The following is a 21,551-nucleotide window of genomic DNA, read 5'->3' as shown; positions in this document are numbered from 1 at the left end:
ATTTTTCTGTGTGTATACCTGGTTCTTTTGTAAGCCTGTTGTTCCTAAAAGAAGCTGGTCTGAGAAAGGTAAATTAATATAATTTGACCATAGCTGTATTTATTTTACAAACAGAAGTATCTGCTAAATCATGTGTGAACTGCTAACTGGCATCAGAATGAGAAACAGGTTTGTTCTGGCCAGTGGCATCGTGTAGAGCCATTCAGAATGCCCAAGAACAGGGTCGAGATACAAATGAGTATGACTTATTTCAAAATGACAACAGTTCATATTTTAATCTGAGATTCAGTTGTACTTAATGTAAAATCTTGCTTTGCAATTTATAGTTTATCTCCCTACTTAGATATTTTTAAAAAATTATTCCCAACATCTAAAACAATAAAACAGGATTTTGTATGAACTAGCCCCAAGCTTTGTGCATGGCCCTGAGGAACCTACGTCTTGCATAACTTCGGCTGTACTTGTTCTTCCATCACAAATTCCTGCTGCATTTATGAAAAACTGGCAGTATCACGATCTCTGTTCCCAGCCAAGTTATAAGATAGGTGTGGGACTGGCTTTAAGTTATTTAACTCCCTAATGCTCATTTGAGCTCTCAAGACTTAAAAAAAAAAGTCTCGGCAAGCAAAAAAAAAAGCCCAGTGTGCCACAGAAATAATAGCGCAGACGTGCAGCCTGTCTTTAGAGGGTTATAATTTCCCTGGGATCCAAAAGCAGACAGAACTTGCCTTAACCAAGAAAGCCACCAACTTAGCAGTCTGAGTGTGAGTCTGTAGAAGACACACTTAAAATATATAATGGATGAGTGTATGCAAAGATATGCCTTATAAATATATTATGTCTCACTCCAAGTTCCCAGAAGTTTCATTCAGTACTGTGATACAACTCAGTTTTGAAGCCTACACACCTTTTTGGTCTCTCCAAGTTCCTCACTGCAAAAGATTAACTCTAGGGACTCCCACTCAGCTCTGTCCAAACCAAGTCTTGGCACAGACACCATCATTAAAACATGGCAATCCTGTAAAATTCAAAATTGATAAGAAACTGTTCTGTAGGATAACCAAGATATGCCTGGAAATGTAAAGACAAGGCATGCTCATGAAAGCATGCCACAAACATTTGGAGAATAAATCAACTAAAAACTAAGGCAAACTAGAATAACATTGTGCTACTTGCTAGACCAACACAGTTAAAGGAGTTCCAACTTTAAACTCTCTAAATAAGTGGAAGCAAAGGGCAGATGGTGAATGGTTGAACACAGAAGTGAGAGAGACAGACAGGTCTTTGTAGATCAAGTGACAAGTGAGAATTCAGTGCATGGTGTCTTTATGCCCACTCACTGCTCTCAAATGAGGTTGCCTTTTACACTATGGACAAATAACCCAGGAAGTCTGACAGGTTGGCTTAAGCAACAAGTGCAGCAGCTTTCCAACTATGCTTTCAGTTCTGTATTTCTGGCACTATCAGCTATGGACAGAAACAAAAATATTCTTCTGACAGTTATGTCAAAATTTTCTGTCCTGTACATCTCACATTTAAACACTTTGGGTGAAGTGGGGCTCCTTTAAAGGAGAGCAGGGAGTGTGCAGGAGTCATCTGCAAAAGTGGTAAAAATAGAACAAAAATGACATGAAATGAGAGTGCACATCGAATCACAACAGGAGTACATGGTAAACTGCAGACCTGGAGTCTCCGAAAAATTCACTGCTTTTGTCAAGTTAACAGCATAATCTTTTTCAGTAAAAGTGTTTCTACAGATATGAAAAATTCAATTTCATTAATCAGCTTACGCTTTTTGGAGAATCAGATAATTTGATCTTTGTTCATATGTCTAAAATATAGCATATTGCACTGCCCTTTATGAGCCAAGCCCACCTCATCTTATCCTTGCAGATATTTCTACTGAATTAAATGATGAAGAAGAGAAGTTTGATAGAAGTCACACTGCACAAAATACTGTTTTGGCAAAAGGTTTTGTCCAAAATACTAAGAATCAAAACTCTGTAGCTTTATTTTTACCATGTCAAAAACTGAAACAATGGCCAATCTGATTCAGACCACTATTTATAAAATGATACAGCAGTGACATTTAGACCTTAAATGTTGTTTATTGGCATGCAGGAAGTGCTTATACAGCAAATACCTCGTCTTGACACTGCTTGTGGGAATTGGAAGATTTTGCTGGACTCTGCTCCTTTCCGGTTGAATTCTGTTCTTTATAGAACAGAACAGCCTAAAGCCGGTCTCTGCAGTCAGGATGCTAGTTGAGGAAAGACACCATTACCTACAGGGTATGCTGGAAAAGATATTTTATTTACAGAACGTTAACTGTTGTTGGAATGGTCCTCAACAGCCATGTTTTTTCTTGTGATTGTGCAGCTCTAAATGCAAAGTCTGGAGTGACATCTGTGGAAAATAAAACAAGTTTTCTCCAAACTATGCTGCAAGGCTGTAAGAATCAGTTATACAAGTGCTTTGGAAATGAGGAGAAATAATTGATGCTTGGCAAAGAGGAAGGTGACAAAGGGAGAAAAAAAGACAGATTATCAAGTCAAAAGGGCAAACCAGGAAAAGGTCCTTTGCCCAGCTGGAGAATGGAATAGCACAAAGGAAAGAATTATTACAAAAATGCTCCTTACTTCACATGCTGCTCAGTAGAAGACACAAACATTGTTATAGGATGAACTGGCAAGTGAGAAGTACATGGTAGTTAAGTATTGACAGAAGTTTGTAATTAGTAGGTCCCACTCTATGATTAGTTTTGAAATGAAAGTAAGTCATCTACTGCTTTGCATTAGAAGAGATTGAAGTGACCCATTCAGTACTAGAATTGGACAAGTTAATTGTAGCAAATATTAGTTTAATTCATTCTTGTAAATTAATTTAATAGATTAATTAATTGAACTTATATCTAAGCTATACAAATTTGCTCATTTTAAATTATTTAGCAAATGGTTTATGTACTATAATTACACTGAATAAAAGGTAAATGTTTAAGTTCATCTAGACACCTTGGACATATTGACTCTATAATCAGAATGGCACAAATGTATTCTAATTCTGTTGGAAGTGGCCTTTTCCTATAATGCCTAGAGAGGAAGCTTATGTGCCTTTCAAACAGATGATTAAATAAATGGATTCTACTTAAGTCACTCCCTCCATGAACAGATGTTGAAGACTAGAGAGCTTTTCTCTTTGGGAGATCTAGCAAGTTCTAAGGCCTGAAACTTGGTATGAGCAAACATTAACGAAATGCATATCAGTTGTACCACACCCTTGTTGAATGCTAGAAAAATTATACTTCATGACTATCCCTTATGGCGTTTCTTACTCAGATTGTAAAAAATATTATCATCACTACTCCTCAAGTACACTGTTATGGCTGCTGAAAAACCACATGCTGGTGGAATGGTGTAATATGCCTGTTCCTGATTTAGTACTTTATCACCTTGTCCTCCAATTTATTTACTTAAATATTAGACCATTAGAGATCCAACCAGACCCTCATACACTGCTGTAGCTCAGTCAGTTCTCCGGATTTCAAAGAAAAATGAAAATAGAATTGGGCCTACTGTGTCTTAGCTGAAAATCACCAACTGTCTTCAAACCCTGACGTTAGCAACATATGCCATTTTTATTTATGACAGCCACCCTCCTGGAATATTCAAGAGCCAAACATATGTACATATTTTGACCAGGGAGTTGAAAACAACCATGAAAAAAATTAGCAAAGAGATCTGTCTTGTGTTAAATCTGCTTTTCGTCTTGCACAGCTCCCGCTATGCAAGTTAGTGATTATCTAATTAATTATATACATCACAGGATTCCAAGAAGGGGTGGAGTATCTCAATATAAAGTCAGAGACGCTTCTTTTGACAGTCTTGAGCCCAGAGACATCAGGTATAAGCAGCTTTGTGATTATGTCCATCTGCTAAAATAACCCCTCCGAGATTATCACGGCTGGATGGGAAGCAGCAGTCCCCAGGCAGCTCTTATTTACACCTGGGATGGAAGTGCCCAGCAGAAGCATTGTGATGGAAACCGCCTTCCCCATAACTGCTGTCTGATTCTTTGCCAAGTGTAGTTCTACCGATTCAAAGAGCCCCGAAAACTTACCGTACTTCTTTTGTACAACATATGAAAGTCTTTAGTCGCAGCTTGTAGAAACCACTTAGTGATAATTCATTAGATTACATAACTATTTATTTTAACACGCTGTGCTTATTTCAAATTTGTTTCAAGGTGACTTTGCTCTATATTAAAAAGAAAGAAAACAACAACAAAAAAAAGAATAAAAGCCTAACAGTCTCTCCCTATCAACCTGCTACAGGCTGCTGTCTCCAGCCAGCCCATTCTTTTATTGGCAACAGCTCGAATTAAAACACGTTCATCTGTTTGTTGAGAACATTTTGTCAGCTTAGATTAAGATTCTGTTTTGTCATCCTTACCCAGACCAGTGAGTAGAGGCATGCATTCAGCTGAAGAGGTTAAAAAGGACTGGGATCTACAGGACTGGAATCTATAAGACTTTATTATAAGCTAAATATTGAATTTAGCCTAGCCATCTTTTCACTGTGTAAATGCTCACTGCATACAGATTTGCCTTTGCAAAAAGCACAGCTTTGCACTTAAGTTGTTGCATGCTAACACAGTCAGAAAGAGGATGCATTCGTGATCATCTTAATATGTCACTCAGGCTTTCCACAGAGACAGCCCCTCCAAGGAAATTTGCACCACCTTTTGCACACACTTGAAGAATATTAGAACACTTTTTTCCAGGTATCCAAGTATGGATTTCACTCTCTAAAATAATTTGAAGAAGAAATTTCTAGTTTTCTCTGAAACATTCCAAAGTTTTAACAGATAAATAGTTACCAATACCCTTCAGTAACATGGTGAGACCGTTCAAATTAGGAAACACAGAGCAACAAAGGCAGGGAGGCTTCCCTGCACCTTCTTTTGTACTTTTTTTTTTTTCTTCCCCTCTTTCTCTTTCTGTTAGCTCCATTAGGAGGAGCTCTTGCAGTATTTGGCCTAGATGGGATTATGAATTATCTAGTAACATTCAAACTAATCATTACCCTGTAGACAAGGGCATACTCTGCTTTAAAAGTCAGAGTGAACACATTCAGAAAGTGTGACTTCAACCATACAGCTTTCATTAGTATTACTTGCAGACAATAAGTTTGACTAGTAAAAAGCAAAACCCCACATTAACAAATATTACTGCTAATACTTTTGTGTTTCAGGGCATATACCAATCTTGAGACATTCCCACAACATAGCAGCCTTTAAGAAGCATCATATATATATATATATATATATATATATATATATATATATATATTTGCTGGGAACAAAGAAGAAAGTTGTTATGAAATATAGGCAGTCACTCATAAACCATACCCTTTGTGTTAGCACACTGAAAATATATCCTTACAAAAGAAGTGACATCCTGGCATTGCAGCAAATACTATGGTATTGCATGGTGCAGTTTCTGGTGCGTTTGCTAACTCTATCTTATTCCTTGATGGCATTGAATTGGCAAAGTTCAATGGACAGCAATATAAAGGTGGTTCTGAGATGAAATGGAATTAATCCAACATTCTTACCAAAGAGAGCACAGGAACATACGTGCAAAGAGCAATTCCTGCACGCACTAACTAGCACATGGGATCACTACACACTGGATGTAGTGATGAGACAACATTCAGTACCAGAACAAATTATTTCTGTACCACTGACTCCAGTAGACTTACTAAGTAATATAGTACTACCCAGCATACCTCCTTCTACTTATTTGACTAACACAAAACCTGATAGTTTTTGATGAAGGGAAAAAAATCCAAAATATTAAGCTTCTGAGCACCTACTGCAAGTTGCTTCAGGTGTATAAATCGAAGGACAAAAGGTGAAAGCCTAAGATACTTTAACAGTCAATTGACAGATATGTTAATGCCACTTTATAGCACTAAAGTACATGCTTTGACTCAAATGACCTAAGGAAGGACAGGTGAACCTCCTCTTGAGTCCAAACTACAAAGTTCCTGGATGCAGCAGAAGTTACTTAAATTTGATTCAATGTTTCTAAAATAATTGTTATATTTCACTTTTGGCAGTGGTTATGTTTATCAACGTACTTATCTCCATAGTGGTTCTTTTTACATACAGTCCACTTGATAGTCATGCACCATTAGCTCTTTCAATACAATAACATTTACTATATGTTCGGAGAAAAATAGGATACAGTGTACCATAAACCTGCCCAGTCTGATGAAAATGTCCAACATGGTGACATTTCAGCTAGTGCTTGAGTTTTCAAAGTTTTTCCAGTTGAAGCAGCTTAAATTTAAAATTTGTCAGAATAAGGATGAATAGTAAGGAATAATAGTGTGAAAAAACATTTTTTAGTGCTGGAAGCAGTTATATAAATTTAACTTCACAAGTTTTCTTTGTAGATTTTTTTTGTTGTTTTTTGGGTTTTTTTTTTGGTTGGTTGGTTGGGTTTATTTAAAGTTGATACTGTATCCAAGTCTGCAGAAAATTCTTGAGGCAACAGATAGTTTAATTTCAGTTTCAGGATTAAGGTTCATCATAAATACTGAAACACAATCCTGAGCTACATTAACTAAGTGCTAAATAAGTGGGGAAAATTGCAGGTGAGGTTTTATGGTGTAGTTCAGTAGCCTGAACATGTGTGCTTTCTGTAATTGATGTCAGATTCATTTGCAGAACTTAACTTTTTTTTGTTGGTAATTCTAGAGGGAAAAAAATTGTAACATTATTCTTACTCTTCCCTAATTGCAAAGGTATAAATTGATAAAGAAAGAATTGACAACTTATGAATGGACAAATACCTAACAGCTATATGATCTAGATGTAGTCTTCCTAGGCATTATTGGAGTGCACACTGTGCAATACCCCTTGGGACACAGAAACCCTTCTCAGTGTGCAATGCAGCAAGGTCTATTGCCTGTCATTCCTGCCAACAGCCCTTCCACACCACCTCAAATGATGCCTCACACTGTTCCTAGGAAATACCTATTGGCTAAGATAGAGAACTAAATTAGATCAAGTATCCTCTCAGCACTTGTCACCTTCTTCAGCTCCTGCCATCTGCTGCATTTTAGTAAACCTCCACAGACTTCAAATTCCCATGATTTAATCCAAAAAAGAATGTGATGGAAGGCAAAAATTTGTGTTGACAACTTGTCCCAGTCTCAGATTATTTTGTTCTTTATTTTGATAGATATATAGGTACCTGGTAAATAAGTTGTGGGTTTTTTTAATATATATACTTTTATAAAAAGATATTGTAAACACGTTTCTTCACTTCTACAGACTAAAGTGAATGTGACATTTACAAGGAAATTCTAAAAACAAAGTCTGCAATACTGAAATACTAATTTCAAAAGGCAAGAATGTTCATATTTTATCTGAAATATTTATAAACAATCCCGCAGAATATATGAAGTTCTAAAACCAATAATACTAAATCCTTTTTAAAGGGCTTCAGTTATTAGGCTAGGAAGAACAAATAAAGAATTAGTTAAATTCTAGCCCTACCACTGAATTCATTTACTCTCGCTGGTTCATAGCAATTTTTTAATGAAATTTTAACATAAAAGCCTTTGTTGTCTAGTATCTATAAATAACAATGTTAATTACTTTCAGATGCCCCATTCATTTTAAAAATTCCAAATACATTGACTAGATATAAATTATTCATGTAATTCAAGAATCTGAACATAGTTTCTTGCATGACAAGTTATGAAGAATGGGAATTGCCTAGGTGCTATTTTTCCTCCTTGAGTCCATACTATTCCTTTGAAAATCCAGGGTAATTTTACACTTGATAGTATTTTTCAGATCCATCATTTTCATTAATTAAATAAATGTTTCACAAAGACAAGCCTAATGAGAGATTGCATCTTTAAAGACAAGTTAAAAGAATAGCCCAGCCATTACTGTAATCAGGGGTCTTCTCCAATTAGGTTTATATATAGTATATGTTGTGCCATTGTAAAATATCTAGTACTATGGAAGTAAAACATGCAATCATAGGAGAATTAGAATAATTATAATGTCTTATCAAAAAAGCTCCAGAATGAACAGGACAGAAATACATTACAGCTTCCTGACAATTAAAAGCTTTTGCCAGAGAATGATCAAGCACAGTATCTTAAGAACCTCTGCAGAGACTTAGAATAAAACAGTTTAGCACTTACAGGGAACAGAACAACTCAATAACTGTCTCAAAGAGCAAGGCTGGAGACGGTTACAGATGATCTTTTAAAACTTAGTTCAAAATAAGTTTAGGTAATGATGCTTCATATTTCATACATTCCGAGCCTAAAACGCTTTAGGAAGAACAGCAGGATAATATTACCCTGGCAAGTTCATCAGTACTCACAGCATTTCAGCAAACAACCCTCGTGGTTCTTGTTAACCATTTTGTGAAATAAATTAAAGATATTTAACCATGACATTTTCCTCTACAATAGTTTTCATACCTCAGAGGTGATTTGGTAAAATTTTAAAACGAACACTTGACAAATAAATCTGTCTCCAAGTTTGAAAATATTTGGAAAATCATGCAAATGGGAAAATAGGAGTTTAGACAGAGGCATGAGATCCCCGAAGTGCTCTGCCTGAAGAAGTAATTGTGCAAATAAGATCAAACCCAACAAAATACCAGGAAGGTGACAGTAGAAAGGAAGGTGCTAGTGTTTCGTATTCAAATCATGATACTTATTTCTGAAAGTTTCCCCTCCAGAGGCAATGCCAGCCATACAACAGAGCATTTGCTTGTTCAAACATGTAGATTAGAGGCCGACATCAGGGTGTCAGCCTGACATGCGGTGACTGATGTATTGGTTCTGACTGACAGGTTATGGAAAAGGCAACTGCAAAGTGAAAATAGAAACAAGTAGCTTATATTTGGTGAAACAGGGAAGCAAAAGCAGATCAAGGAAGGTACGAGGTGATGAAAGCTATTTGTGAAGCAAATGACTTTACACAATGATGTTCTGGAGAACTCAACTAAGTGTTTTAGGCCAAAGAAAAAGTACATTACAGCAACCAGATGCCAGGGAAGAGAGCAGAAAAGAGCCTTAATGACTGCCTCGATAAGAAAAAACCTGTCTTACAGATCTTTGGTCATGATAATCATTGTGATAACCTGGATGTGAAGGCCTAGACACAAACTGAGCAAAAAAGTGATGCACAGGAGATCAATGAAAGCTGTAATCCTTGAGAAGGGAAACAGCAAAAGGTAAAACATTTTTTTTTTCTAAAGAGGAGATGGATTCATCTGTGAGGACAAGTCAGGAAAACATTATGATTGCAGATTGAGCAGGTGGACTCCTGCTACAGTGTCATTCTAGAGGTGGGGTGAAATGTTTGTGCTCTCAAATAAGAGCCTCCAGAAATATGGCACGAAGCTAGAAAAACAGCAGAAGTCTGGGGAAATACGAAAAAGATGCTAAGGAAATTAAGTGACAGCAGATTAAAAGTCATGAGAAGATGACAGTGAAAAAGAACACTATGAATTTTTATTACAAGGAAACATAGAAACATAAGAAATATTTTGTTCTATCACATTTCTATATTAATCTGCTGGGATGCTTACTTGTGCTGACTATAAGAGAAGTTTCTTTCTAGCAACTGGCGTTTTTTTTTATATTCTTTTTAATTATTATTGAATGACACTAATTCCAAGCCAGATCTTCTATTTCTGCAAAAATCTAATCAAAGAAGTTCTTTCGTGATAGCAAACCTTTTATGCTGTTTTATAGTAAATAGCAACATACAATGTATCATTAGTCCCTGTGCATATAATGGTATCATCAGAATTTGTTCTGGTAGATGTATATATGAGCTGCTTTCATCTATACAAGATGAGCAGACTTACTCATGATAAATACACAGAAACCATCAAACCAATTATTTCAAACCATTTCATTAATTCTGAACATTTATAAGAAATAACTGTCTGATCATTCTACTGGGTGTTTCTCTTCAAGTCTAAGGAAAGGACATTGCCCAAGGGTTATTAATTGCAAATGGAATAACAAGGGCTTGCAGTGGTAGGCCAGGCTTCCAAAAAAAAAAAAAAACCCAAACAAATCTGCTCACCCAAATGGATATTCACATAAACTCATACTTTGTTATTTCACATTCCTGAAAAACAGCAAAACCATCCCAAAGTCCATCCCATATGACTACCTTCGCATTTGGGAAAAAGGTTTTCAGTCTGTTGTTAATGATGTAGCCCCAAAATATCTCCAATAAAATCTCCTTCCTTAACTCAATGGGAGACTCTAGAAGGTCAAATTGATATTAGTGGAAAAAGATGATTAGTGAAATTAAATGATAACTGGAGACCTGAGTTTCATGCATGTCTGTTTGCACACTTGCTCACTTGAAAAATATTTTGACATCTGAGAGTTCTTTTGCTATAAAAATCATGTTGGTAAATTCAATTGCCAGGTTAAGTTAAAAATAGAAGAGAAACCAGTAGTACTCCAAGAAAAGTTTATGAACAATTGAGTCCCATTACAGCAAAATCTGAAAGGCTTAGATACAAATATCTAAAACAATACAAAAACTTGAAATCTCTTAGGAGTCCCATTTGTTAGTATAATAGAGCTAGCCTATTTGAATTATAATTCAAAATGCTGAAATCATTTTTGAAAATGAATGTAGACTTCTTCAGACACTGAGATGTTTTTGTAAAAAAACCCCAAACCCCCACAAAACTACTGTTCTAGCAAGGTATAATCCTTTATAAATCTAAAGGGGATGTGTGGGATCAGATCAGATTCAGTTGACTAGTTGCTTCTTCAACAGCTAATATGTTCCTTAGATGCGAGTGATAGATCAGCATGAATTCTCTGACACTGGTTATATTACTTTGTATTTCCCCCATCTTATACTCGATCCTGATCACCACATGTAAACGTTTAGAAAGTGTGGTTCCATGATGCTGGCCAGCTCATACACATGCTAGGTTTGGAACAGAGTGATAAAAATACAGGTTGGTGTCTCAAAAGTCTTACTGCAGAATCCAGTAACACCTAATGCATCCAGAAAAAGAAAGTCTAGTTACAGCACAACCACAGGCTGAAAGCAATCAAAAAGGAGAACAGGCACAACTCTACATATTTTGGAGACAATCATGATTAGAACACATATGGGATCCAAGTTTGCAATATTGTTTCCAAACCTACGTATAGAAATGATTTACACATTTCAAAAATTATTATCTATTCATTAAAAGATAAATTTTCTAATTTTTTCTGGGTTTCCCTCTCCCCTCAGATTCTGTTTTAAAAGGATGGGTAGTTTGTGCTGTACAGCAAATAATTTTTAGTTTTTTATTAAAGTTGAGAGAGACAATATCATGTACTTTTCAGAAATTATTTAAAAACAAAAGTTTGAATCTGAAATTTGTTAGAAATAAGCCAATTTAATTATGTGAATATAGAAGAATGCCTAATTAATAAAATATCCCTTAAATGGTTTATAATTGGAGTATTCCTGTTCCTGTTGTTTCCAAATGTCATTCCAATAGATACATTATTAAATTTTGAAGTTTCTACATTGCGCAGAGCACTTGACAAGCCACTTGGATACAGAGTGTCCTTCACATTGAATCTAATTATTGCAGCATTGCTGGGTAATGCTGCTGCTGCACAGCCTTATAACAGTTTTAAAGATTTAAATATTCTTTTTCATGAGGCCTCAGAAAACCCTGGTAAGACGAATACTATCATGTCCACCTTAGAGATGACTAACTAAAGCAGCTGTTCACTGTTACATTAAAGCTAACCAATGAGTTGAAGTTGGAGCTGAATCTGAACTTGGTGATTTTCCTCCCACACTTCCACTGCCAACTGCTCTTCCAGGAAATAATAACAGTAACACAGTCCAACATTTGCTGTAGTGCTGGTTCATACATTTGAATACACTCACCTACATGTCCTTCAAGTATCCTGCTACTTAAGACCTTGTTGCAACGAAAAGGTTAGACCTCTAAACATGTCTCGGTGAGCTATCTACTTTCAAATAAGTTATACTTGAAAGTGAGTACAAAAATAGGAATGGGAGCAGAAAGGGTGTTGATTTAAATGGAAGTTTCATTCATGGTGTTTACATCAAGAGTGACAACAAAATTACCAAGTGACTTCAACATTCATACATTCGGATAGCTAAAGGGTACTCAGTATAACAGGAACAGCACTTGTGCTAGACAGCTTGTATACAGACATTAGAGTTCAAGTGATTCCTAGATCAACAGCAGACCTGTCTTTTTCAGTAAATATATATATATATTTAAATAGAGGAAAATGGATTTTTTCTATATATTACATTTTACAGGAATCTGGAAAGACTGATAAAAGTAAAAATCATAGAATGGTTTGAGTTGGAAAGGACCTTAAAGATTATCTAGTTCTAACACCCCTTCCACGGGCAGGGACACCTTCCACCAGGGCAGGTTGCTCCCAGCCCCGTCCAGCCTGGCCTCGAGCATCCCAGGGATGGGGCACCCACAGCTGCTCTGGGCAGCCTGCTCCAGGGCCTCACCGCCCTCACAGTGAAGAATTTCTTCCTAATACTTAATATAAATCTACTCCTTTAGTTTAAACCCATTCCTCCTTGTCCTGTCCCTACAGGCCCTTGTAAAAGATCAGTCCCCATCTTTTTCATAAGCCCCCTTCAGGCACTGGCAGGCCGCTGTAAGGTCTCCCTGGATCCTTCTCTTCTCCAGGCTGAACAACCCCAACTCTCTCAGCCTGTCTGCACAGGAGAGGTGCTCCGGTCCTCTGAGCATCCTCCTGGCCTCCTCTGGATTCACCCCAACAGCTCTATGCCCTGTAAATCACCTGCAAAACTCACGCAAAAGTTCCCTTATTTTTGGTTAAATTGTGTTGCTAAATCCTTTAAGTAATATCACAAGTCTAATTTGTATTGGTTTGTATGTTATTTTTCCATTTCCCATGTCTTCAGCAAATATGTTTGGCCATTCTGTTTTCAAACCACCAGATACAGAATTCTATAAGACTATTTTTATTTTTACTCATTCTTTGATTTACTATATTAATGCTAAAACTTGGCTATTTTTCTTTTTTAACTTTTATAATCGTAAGTTGCAAGAGAGAATTATTTAGGAAGATTTACAGAGGGAGTTATTATCTATTGTTTCCCAATTGAATATTCCTTCTGAGCAAAGGACTTGGTACAAAAAAATAAATTAAGATTGAGAAACACTTACCCTATTCACTGATCAAAAAAAAAAAAAAGCCCACGTCATTTTATTGTCCAAGGTTACCTGTATTATTTAAAAACCATGCTCTGTGTAGTTGTCGAGGGCTTGGCAGCAGGGGTGCCCTCTGTGAGAGGGGGCCAGGTCTGCCCCAAGCTGGATGCAGCCAACTCTGCCCAGCTCCAGTGGAGCCCCTCAGGACACCACTGGGCCCACCAGCGGAGCTCCAGGTGCCAAAGCAGTGACAGGTAGTAGTGGGTAATGTTTTGGTTTGGTGGGCTTTTTTTCCTTTCCTACTACCTAAATATATTTTAATTGGCAATACATTAATTTTTCCCAAGTTGAGTGTGCTTTGCCTGCGGTAGGAACAGTCTCTCTATCTTTATTTTAACAAAAACTTCTCCAACATATTTCACTTTCTGACCAGTTGATGAGGGGGAGCAAGAGAGCAGTTGGGTGGACACATGGCCAAGGTCAATCTGCCACAGTAAGTCAGTCATTCTACTACTTGATTGCACATAAGGGCTTGGCTAGACACCCTGGCATGGCCACACGATGTGCAATTCAGTCATTGCAGCCTTTTTCTTTGGTTTTTTTTTTTTTTTATTCTTGTCAGGGAGTATAAACTACCAGTCACGATAAGGAATGCTTTAACTATTGCTGTAAGTTTAACAAATAATAAAGAGTAAGACTTTTTAAGAGGGCTAAGTAATTCCACTGGCTTGCTACAAATCAAAGGGGCAGCCTTTGTGTGGCCCACATCTCAAGAGCAAGGAACACCAAGCCTTCACATATACTCTGAGCGCCTCCATACGAAATGGAGAGCTCATGGTAGATTAGAGACAGTAGAGAACACTGGAAGAGATTAGACATATTTGAAAGATAGTATTTGGGGAAACTTTTCATGGATCTTCAGCAGATGAAACAAAGCTGGTTTAGCTTTCCTATCAGATTAGGTTTCACCATAAAAAAAATACACAAGACATAAACCAATATAACAAGCACAGAATTACCTCTGAAAATATGTAATGAAGTTATTTCATTTTTAGAATGTGAGAATGCACTTATGACTTCCATTCATTTAATCAGTGCTTCCCACCCCCATAATAGTAGCTTCAAGGAAATAGTTTTGCCATAATTTAACATTGATCATACAGTTTTACTTTTCAAAATGGCAGGTATTAAATACTTTCTACATACTGTCTATATTTTTCCCAAACAGCCTTTTGCCACGAAGGATGGGGAGACAAAGCAGTCGTAAGACCTATAGTCAAATTTCCATATAACATAGTACTGATTGGTTTCAGCCATCCATATAAGGGTTTTCAACTAATACCTGAACTGTCTGTACATCTTCTGAATGCACGTGCTACCAGGTTTTTTAACATGCAAATCTACTGCTATGGTAATGACCGCTTCTGTTCAACGAGCTGGCTACTGCTCATGTAAATAGCCCTGGGCAGCCTCAGGTCCATAGAAAGTTACTTGCTCACGCCATGCGAAGTTCTCAAAATAATAGTTTAAAAAGCTACCAATACCACACTTTGCAAACTAATGCCAAAGAAACAGTAATTATGCTGCCAGTTTTCTCAGAGATATGGTACTACCGAACCTTCTTTCATCATGAAGTCACAGTAAACTGGGCAATTATCTTTAGAAATATAATTAAAGACAATTTTTGAGAAGCTAGTGAAGATTAATACATAACTTTCTAAATAAGCCAACCCAAGAAGTATTAGCTATACTCTGTATGAGGGGAAAGAATAGACCTGTATTCTGCATAAAGAATAATAAAATACAAGTAAATATGTCAATAAAGCCTTTCTACTGTAGGCTCCTATAGTTTTTCCATTACACTGTGACTAATAAACATCATTGCTCGACAACTGAAGCTTGAACACTTCTTTCCTTTTAACACCCATATAGCAAAGCTCTTCAAAACCCCACGCTGCATTCACAGCACTTACCTCTCACCTCCCAGTAACTAAAGCCAGATGTCTACTTACTAACTAGCTTGTTCTGATACCAGTCCCTTATAGACTGTATTCGTTTATCAGAGCACCCACACCTGAGCACACTCTTTCTCTCACTGAGGATACAGTCAACCAACTGCAGGCATGATCTCCTGATAGAGACTACTACTGAGAAGACAGGCTCGGCATTTCTCACAAGCATTTCTATAAACCAGAACTCTACAGAAATTAGTTCCAATGCAAGTGACCAGAGGCTGGATTTTAAAGGTCTTTAGGAGTCTGAACATAAATATGTATTCACTGGGCTTTCCAAAGTACTTTCCCCCACCTGCTGCATCATCAATTATGTTATCAGCAAAATCAAGGACTGGTATGTAGGTAACTGCAAACAAGTGATATTAATGAAAGGTCCTTCTCAAGACCTTAGAAGCTAAAAAGGCTCATATTTATTTCATATTGACCTTATAATTCAACAATAAGGAGCACATACTCCATGACCTGAGCAAATTCAATTAATGAGATACTGAAAAGAAAGCAAATAGTTACAGTATAAGTGAAAAGGTGTCAATTTCTCTACATTTCGTTTTGGTGAATTTTATTCTTCTTCCCCATGTTTTGAATTTGGATATCTCTGTCCCCTCTAATGGTAATTTGTCTAATAAACTTTCCTTATTTTTCTTCTGTAATCACATACACATGTTAAAGATTAAAAAGAATTTCAGTTGATCAAATTCAAGAAAACCTTACATGTAGAAAAAACTACTGATTTCACCATAGTTTTCTCTGCTCATAGGGCTTCAGCATTTGCTCACAGTAATTTTTCAGGGTAAAACACACAGGAAAAAAGGCCATATTATCCACTGCCAAATTCAAAATCTCTGTCATCTCTGTTTTGAGAGAGAATAAGGTGAGGTGGTTGCTATTAACTTTGTCAGCATCAGCAGCTTCATGCCGCATGGCAAGTCCATTCTGGTATTAAGTGAATACCACCACTGACATTTCTTTACTGTTTCCCCATTAGCTCCAAATAAATAAATAAATAACAACTGTTAATAAACCTATGTATTTCTGAAGCAAATTAAGAAATGGATTCCTGGGAAATGTGGTAAAGGCAAATATTAAAACTTTTCTTTTTGTGTGTGTGTGATTTTAATGAATTTATTTCAGCAGGTGAGGGGCAAACTGAAAGTGGAAGGCTTAGGAAATTTATTTTCAGCACAACGGATCCAGTGCTGTGTCTCCTTATTTGCGTTCTTTTCATTACAAGCCTTTCAATGAACTAGAACAGAAGAGAGTCCACTCTAAGCGGAAAGTTATGCCCAGTGAATTTGTGTCCAAAGTTAGGTTTCTGTCTTCCTTGTGACTAACATAGCAATAATAACTGATGAATTTGTCCCATATTGGTCATGACTGGAACTGACCATGCATTTAAATTGTAGACTTTAAAGAATAAATTTTCAAGACAAAATATTATCTTCCTATAATAGTTAATAATTTACGCCTCCTTGAAGTTCTTTATTATTAATCATTAGTTCTTCAATCAAATCCTTAACCAAAAAAATACATTTCTTAAATGTTTCTCAGCTTACTGAACTTTTTCCTACCTTTGGATCATTTCCATGTTAAGTGGCAGATGAAAGTTTTTTTTCCCCGAAGTCTTTTGATTAAGTTCAGTGAATCCAAAGTATCCTAGAGGAGCACTTATGCAAGTTGTCTTATAAATATGTACTATTTAGTTATTAATAGTTGTAACCTTTGGTCTATATATTATAAGAATTATCTAGAAAAAATAAGAAAAATTCCAAGGCACAAGCAGTCACTGGACAAAAACAATTCATCAGGAAGTGACCTTTAATATGTAATGATAATCCCCCCCAAAGGAAGTTAAACTTCAATTTAAAAGTTAAAGCAAGATGGGTTAAAATTCAAAGAATTGTCTCATTGCATGCATGGCTTTATTCTACCAAGAACATGTTTTGCCAAAGGAATGAATGAATCTGGCAGACACAGAAATCAAAATAATCTTTTGGACGTCTATTATTTAATAGTGTGGAATGTTCTTTCATCAAGGTCACCTAACTGTTGTATATCATTGCTGAAGGGGAACATTAATTAAAATCACTGATGATGAATACTGCATCTTTAGATGTTAATAAATGAAACTAAATGCTTGTTAGATTTTCCAGAAGTCAATCAGAGCTTTAAATTAAATATCACACTAAATATCCCAAACTGGCACGGAGTGCTTTAATAGGACCTTTACTAGAATACAAATTCAACAGAATGGGAGATTAATACATCATTCTGAGCAGAAATATTTTACTTATTTTTCTCTTTTCATTTGGATAACTCCGTTTCATTTTTTTTCCTTTTGTATGATAGATTCATCGGTATTATCAGTGTTTCTCATTATTCACATATCTAATGAATGGTCTGTCCAAGTTATCCTTGGGCAGAATAGTGTCATATGGGTTGTGATATTGCTATGGAACACCGTACAGCTTCCATTTATGCCCCCCTGCCCTTGGAAAAATTAATTTTAGAGCCAGCATATTTTTTCTTCTTATCTCTTTCTATTAGAGTCAAGGTTGCAGGATTCTTCTTCTGATTGCTTGTATTTTTTTGCTAAGATATGAGACATTCAATAGAGTTAATTAATTCAACTATTCCACTTTTCATTCAGTACTCTATTGGATAAGTGAAGGATTTAATTTTCTAGAGCATAAGCAAGTTTCTTGCTCTTCCTGCTCTATGTGCAAGCCTAACACCAGCACCATGGAATGACAACCACACTGAACTGAGCAACGTGGCGCAAACATAAATAAAACTACCAGACCTGAATACTGCAAAGATTTAGATGTTGCATCTGTCTCCACTAGTAATATGTAGCATCTTTCTGTCATGCTAAGACTGTTTCATTGCAGTTTTGCTGTTTAGACTTCAGAGGACAGGCCAGTGGCTAGGTCTATGCCCTGAGGAGACCCATTTCCATCACATTCTCTGCTGTTGACTTCCTGGTGACAAGGCCCCAAATATCCACTATTACACTGTGCTCTAGCTCCTGTTGATTTCAAGAGATTAATAGATTATCAGATGATGGTGTCTTCATGAATATGGAGCTAAGGTTAAAAATGTCCTGTTTTTCCTGTGACAGACAGTACATCCCATCTGCACATACAATCTATTAGAGTACTGGAGCCCCAGTGAATATTTCAGGTAGTTACTTTCCCAGTTTTTTATTTTTTCCATGTTATGTTAGTACCTGGGACCTAAAGAAAAAACTTAGTCCCAAATCCAAAGCAGTGAAAAAGCCTAATAAAAGACAGATTCTGCCTTAACAGAATCATGGCCTGAGATATTATGCCTTGAAATATTTTTAATAAACTTTAAGAACTTTAAGTGTCTTAAATTCTTAGATGTCCTAAGTATGCAATGAAATAAAAATAAGGTCTATTTCTAACTTCCCTTCCTCCCCAGCCCTAAATACTGGCTCTAAACTAGTCAGGCTCACCTTCTTTGTTAATATGCCTTATCTCTTGGTTATTTGGCTTCCCTTCTTATTTTGATGGTTGTTACTTTTTTTGGTTTAATCTGATATCTTTTACTTCTTTCCCTCTTCTTCCTCTTAATGTGAAAAAGAACAATAATTTACCTAGAGGTATCAAAGAGCAAACAGTTGAAAGAAATTACCTGCAATTTAAGGAACAGAGTAATTGATTACCTAACTCTACATTTGCCTGCCTTGACATCACATCCCAAATTCAAGCAAGACTGAAGATCATCTGAGTGCAGTACACCTGGGCTGGGCAAGTATCAGGCAACAAGGGCTTCATTGAGAGAGAGAGCAGCTGTAAAGGATATGAAGAAATCATGTTTTCTGTGGGCTGGACTTGTTTCAGAGCATTGTAAGAATAATTTCTGATTCAAATCTCCTAGTTAAAGAAAATCTCATCTAGAAAACCTAACCAATGTTCATTATTGTAGAGTAAAATTTTTAAGAAAGTACTCAGGAGTAAAATCTGAAGCAATCAAAGTTAATGAGTTTTGCCAATTCCTTCCATAGCTGTGCTCAATTCTTAAAGTTTATGCCTACTCCAGGACATCAGTTTTCAGGTATTTAGAACTTCCAAACTGCCACTTTATACTATGTCATTGTATCAGACCTTTGGCAATCGATAGTGCTGGTCCCATATTTCTTAGAAATAATAAAAAAACCCCAAAACATTTTAAACAGCAAGAGTTGAGAAATTAAAAAAAAAGGGGGAAGCTAGGGTAAGGATAAATAAGGTCAGTTTTCACACAGAGCCTCTTTGTTCCCTCCATTCTTCTCACAGTCACCTGGACCACTGTTTGGGATACTGTAACTGTCCTTTCACAGATGCAAGTTTTCCTTATTCAACTGCAAACTTCTGATCTTTCCAATGTCTGCTGAATGATGTGATATTGAATTTTGTACCAGCTGGACCCAGCTTAACTCTTCTCTTTACTCTCAGCTGAAGGTCTAATGACTCAGAACTGAAAAGTCATTGTGCATTCAACCTAGGCTATCTTACCATCTACCAGAAGCTCAATCTACCCCCTTGAATTCCTGCCCAAGGACAGTGCGAAGCATCAAGGACATGTCAAATCTCTTCATTTACTCACTCACTGCATAGGAAGAAAGATAGTAAGACAGAAAGACCTCAAAAGGTTCATAAATAGAAATTTGATAGAAATGAATTAATGTGGTTTTCAATACGTTATCTAAGCCTTCAAATAAGTCACTGACCATCTGGCACTTGGCAACGTAACAACTCATGAAACTACTTTGGTGAAGCTGTGGATTGAAATATTGTATTCTTTCTCTCTTTTGGTTTTAACTGACTCATAAAGCTGAACAGCTTACAAATTCCGTCAAAACAAATGTAATAATGACTCCTATCCTCTTCACCTTCTTAAATTAATTTTTTTAATAGCACTTTTCAGCAATCCACAGTGACATGTTGTAGGTGGGCTAGTAGCTCAGAATAACTTTTACATACCTTCTGATTTCATGAAGCATTTGAAATAGAAGCCTGTAGGAGGGAAAACCCTTTGCTGATACATTATTTGCAGGTCATGCTGCACATGCCCCTGTATAATTGCAAGATGACAATGTTAACAGTGCTAAAATTAGGGATAACATTTAGAAAAAAAAATCTGCATAAGAAGTTTAGCAGTTTCAGCTTCCAGAATATCATGTGCTTGGCAGATGATACCAAGAATACAGCAGATAATTTTAAACATAATCTAAAATTGAATTTGAGCTACAAAAAGAACAATCAATTTGCATACTGCTGTAGTCATTTGAACAATAATACTATGTTCCCGGCCAACTTAACAGCATTTTTAATATGTATATGTTTCTCTAATTTTTAAAAGACCTGATGTAGTTAGATATTGACCAGTCATTTCAGAAGACACAAAGCACTTAGAACTGCTAGAAATTTTCTTTGATGAGTATGACAGCACTTGTTATTTTGGAAATTCCTTCCGTCATTTTTGGAGTCTTCCAAAAGCTTGTGTTGAAATGCATTATTAAAAATAACATGACATTGTCTTTAAGGAAAAAAGCAACAAAGGTTAAGTAAACAACAGAAAACCAAACATATTATAATTGAAATGTATAAACAGGAGTAAAGACGTGCAGGCAAATAGATAATTTAAGATTACATAATGTAAGAGAAAAAAATCTCACTGATTAGTAAATACATCACTTCTTGTCTTAAATCCATTCAATTTTATGTACTTATAACATTATACGTAACAATCTTTCAATTCTTAACCAGGCTGGCTGAATTGCTTTCTTGTGTGCAAGCGTTTGACCTAGTAAATCTGGAATTCCTACCTACTGTACTTCTGGGCTAGGAGAGCTGCACTCATAGCCTGATAGTCCTCTGCTTGCCTGCTTGACAGCTGACCACTGCCCCCTAAGTACTTCATTCATCTTCCCTGCAGGATGCACAACCTGATATGTTCTTAACTCCTTGGCCACCACCTGCAGATACCGGCAGTCAGTACTGCTGTCCTGATCACAAATCACAACTGCCTTTGTCAGTCTTGTAATGTGTGACTGGGATGTTAGGGATCTAGAAAAGAGGCAATGAATGACATGTAAAACTGCTGCTAGTGCAAACAAGGCAGAATGTTACTCCACATGTTCCATTGTTGGTTTGTTTTAATAGGAAGTACCTCACATAAGCCAGACTATTATTTTAATATAAATACTGAATGACAGAAACAAACCTGAGTTTATGAATGTTGCAGATGTAATTGCTACAGGCATGTCATTT

Source organism: Falco biarmicus, chromosome 8 (genome assembly GCF_023638135.1).
Source record: "Falco biarmicus isolate bFalBia1 chromosome 8, bFalBia1.pri, whole genome shotgun sequence".
Classification (NCBI taxonomy): domain Eukaryota; kingdom Metazoa; phylum Chordata; class Aves; order Falconiformes; family Falconidae; genus Falco; species Falco biarmicus.
Note: the sequence above shows the minus strand (reverse complement) of the source record.